This window comes from Gavialis gangeticus, unplaced genomic scaffold, assembly GCF_001723915.1.
Source record: "Gavialis gangeticus isolate Ggan-Ray unplaced genomic scaffold, GavGan_comp1, whole genome shotgun sequence".
In the NCBI taxonomy this organism is placed as follows: domain Eukaryota; kingdom Metazoa; phylum Chordata; order Crocodylia; family Gavialidae; genus Gavialis; species Gavialis gangeticus.
Window position 1 is genome coordinate 106045977 of NW_017729022.1, and position 3332 is coordinate 106049308.

Below are 3332 nucleotides of genomic sequence, written 5' to 3' on the forward strand. Positions count from 1 at the left end.
AGAGAGAGAGAGAGAGAGAGAGAGAGAGAGAGAGAGAGAGAAAGCATGCACGCACCTAATTGATTTGTGTGTTTGTATATGTGCAACTGTGTCTCACCCTCCTGTCTAACAGTGCAATATTGAGATCCTGAGAGTTGGCCTGACCCCACAGGGCTACATCGCAAGTGATCACCCATCATCATAATCAGGGGTTGATGTAACCCAACCCAGGTTCTCATGGCCAGGCTGAGGGAATGACCAAGAGTCACTGCATTGCAGCTAGTGTGCTCCCTAGTGGCCATGTTCAACTCAGGTTCACAGTGGCCAAGCAACCCTTTGATTGGTCCCTGAATGCACAAATGAAGTGTGTACAAAAGCGGTTTATAGCTACCTCTGATACTATGTCCGACTGTGAGGCAAGCACAGGAATGAAGTAACTAGAAGTCAAGCCCTCCATGTAGTGACTGATGACAGCATAAGGACAGAGTGTTTGCTCCTTATTTGTGGATGTTGGATCAGCAGTAAGTATCCACTGGAATGAATCCCTAAAGTGGAAATCTTTTCTTACATGAGACAATGAAAAGGCACTAGATAGATTCTTTGTATGGTTGAGTCAATAAGTTGTTCTTACCCCCTTCTGGTTTGGCTGTAATTCTAGTTCTACTGGACAGACCAGAATTGTTCATAACTAGGTTTTGTACTTTGCATTTTTTAAATACTTCCTCCACCTACCTCCTTTAATTCTCAATTATTCAGTAGATCAGCACAAAGATTTGCAGAATTTCTGCAACAAGATGTCTAGTGATGTGGCAATCAAGCGAGTATGTGGGCAGCACTAGTAACAGAGTTTTAATATTATCTGCCAATGGCTCTTCTAGTTATACACAACAATGTACCTCATTAATAACGATGGCAGAAGTCTATTTCAAACTGTCTTTTTATATAGCTTTTAATCATGCTATATTAAAGCATTCTATCCATATCACTAGAACAGTAACTCTATTATTTAAGTAGCAACATTAATGAGTACAGCACTTTGCAAAGCAGAGATGAGCTATAGTTGCTGGAGCTACACAGATTTATGCTAGCTAGTAAATTCTTGGACCATTCTCTACTCTGAGAAGCAGTCCCTCTCCACTAACAGATTCAGTACAAACATCGAAAGGGTTAGCCACAAGGCAGGGGATGGTAGAGCCATATAGTTTCTCTGAAGTGAAGAGTGAAAGTGGGAAAACTTATCTCAGAGCTGGACAGTGAATAGGGGCCAACTCCCACAAGAACTAAGGACAGTTGTAACCCTTCCCCTCCTGCCACTTGGAGCCCAAAGTTAACATAACACCTGTACCTGAAGAAAAAAAATCCAAAAAAAGCACTACATTGTACATACTATTTTCCCTCTGGGGAAGGGGAAGCTAAACCACACAAGAAGAATGGTAGTTTTGTCAATGCATGAATGAAAGTCTCCTATGTGCCTAGAGTGCTGAGGGCAGTATGAGATGCAGAAAGATGGGGAGGATTTGAAAGAGCAGGATTTAGCCAAAGAGGAGAGGAGAGAGAAGAGAAAATATTGTCCCCCCATGAATGTCACTGAAAGCAATGCATCTTAGGAGGCAGCAGATACTTGGTTCATGTCTGGATTGTGACCCATGTTCCATTTGTAGCTGTAAACTTCAGACAGACATATCATCAGTTCTTCATGTCTCCACTTTCCTATCTGCAAAAAGGGTATACTGATGCTTATCTTCTTTGATAAAGCTCTTAGAGACCTACTGGTGAAAAGTTCTAAAAAGAAACTATTATTGGAATTAGGGGCTGGGCTGTAGCCTCCATTCAGGCCAGATTTACTCCATTAAACACAAAAGAAATATTCTAGATGTACATCAGCAAAACTGAGATTTCAATCTTGCCTTCTCTATCAAATCACATCAGTCAATTTTGCAACTATTTACATTGAAACCTGCTTATGTGAGCAATGATTAACCCGAAACTTCCTGTAAGGTCACACCAATGGTAAGTCCATGATACCAGCAGCATAAGCCAAGAAAAATACCCTTTTTCCTTTGTATTATGTTGCAGTTTGTTGCATTTCCTTTTACTTTTTAAGGTCATAGAAATAGCATCAGGATCCATAAATGCCTTCCACAGCAGCCTATGTTGTTTTTCAGCATTCAATCATATACCATAGTTATTAGGGCGGTACAAAGCTAAAGCAGCTGATTCGATTTGGAGGAGATTCAGCCCAATTCGGCTACTGAATTTCCGAATCAAGTCAGGAGACTCATTAAAAGGTCTGAATTGATTTGTAAACCTCTAAATCAATTTGGAGAGATTCAGAGATTTGGCCATAGACTATACAGGCAGGAGTCCTTGACAACGCTAGACACAGCTGCGTCCAGCTGGTAAGTCTGTGTGGTGGGTGGAGGAAAGCGGCAGGGGGATCAATGTCCCCACAGCAAGGGAAGGAATGGGGCTGAAGCTGGGATAAGCTGCCCAGCCATGGTGCAGGGCACAGGATTCTGGAAGGGGGCTCCCTCCACTGTGCGCCACCAATCTGGGAGCTGCTCTTCCAGTGGCTCCTCCGGAGGCTCTCACTGCCAGTCTGGGAGGGCATGGGAGTGGGTGTGTCCCAGATCTGCACAGGGTGGGCTGGGCTAGGCTGCACTCTGATAAGTTAGCCCCAGCTGTCCACTGCCAGGGTACGCTCTAAGGGGCGGGTGCAGCCAGGGCTGTGCTCCGGGTGGCTAGTCTCAGCCACAGCCCAGAGCACAGCCCTGGCTCCACCTACCCCACAGAGTGCAGTGGGTCATGGGGGAGCTACAGCCACCCTAAAATTCCCCATAGCCCCTGCCACTGGCCCCACCCAGTCTGCCCTGCCCCCATGCCCTGCTGCTGGCCCAGCCGGGGTGGGGCAGGGCAAAACCGGCTTGTCCGGAAGGCATGGGGAGGTTGGAGTGGCTTCTGCCACTGCGCGCTGCTTGTCTGAGGCAGCGCACCAGCACCATCCCGTGCCTCCCTGCCCCAGCTGGGCAAGCAGCAGGAGGGCATAGCCACCACTCTTAGCACCTTCCACTGCCCAGCCAGAGCATAGTCCAGCCCAGCCCTCCCTGCTCAGATCTGGGGGCACACACCTGCTCCCATGTCCTCCTGGACCAGTGGCAAGAGCCACTGGAGGAGCCACCAAGGGAGCAGCTCCTGGACTGGCAACGCATGCAGTAGCAGGAGCCCCCCCTCCCTGAGTCCTGTGCTCCCTGGTCTGGCTGGGCAGCTTGCTTCAGCCCCAATCCCTCCCTTGCTGTGGGGGTGTTGATCTGCTCCCCCACCTCTTCCCTACCCCACACCACCCACCACAACAG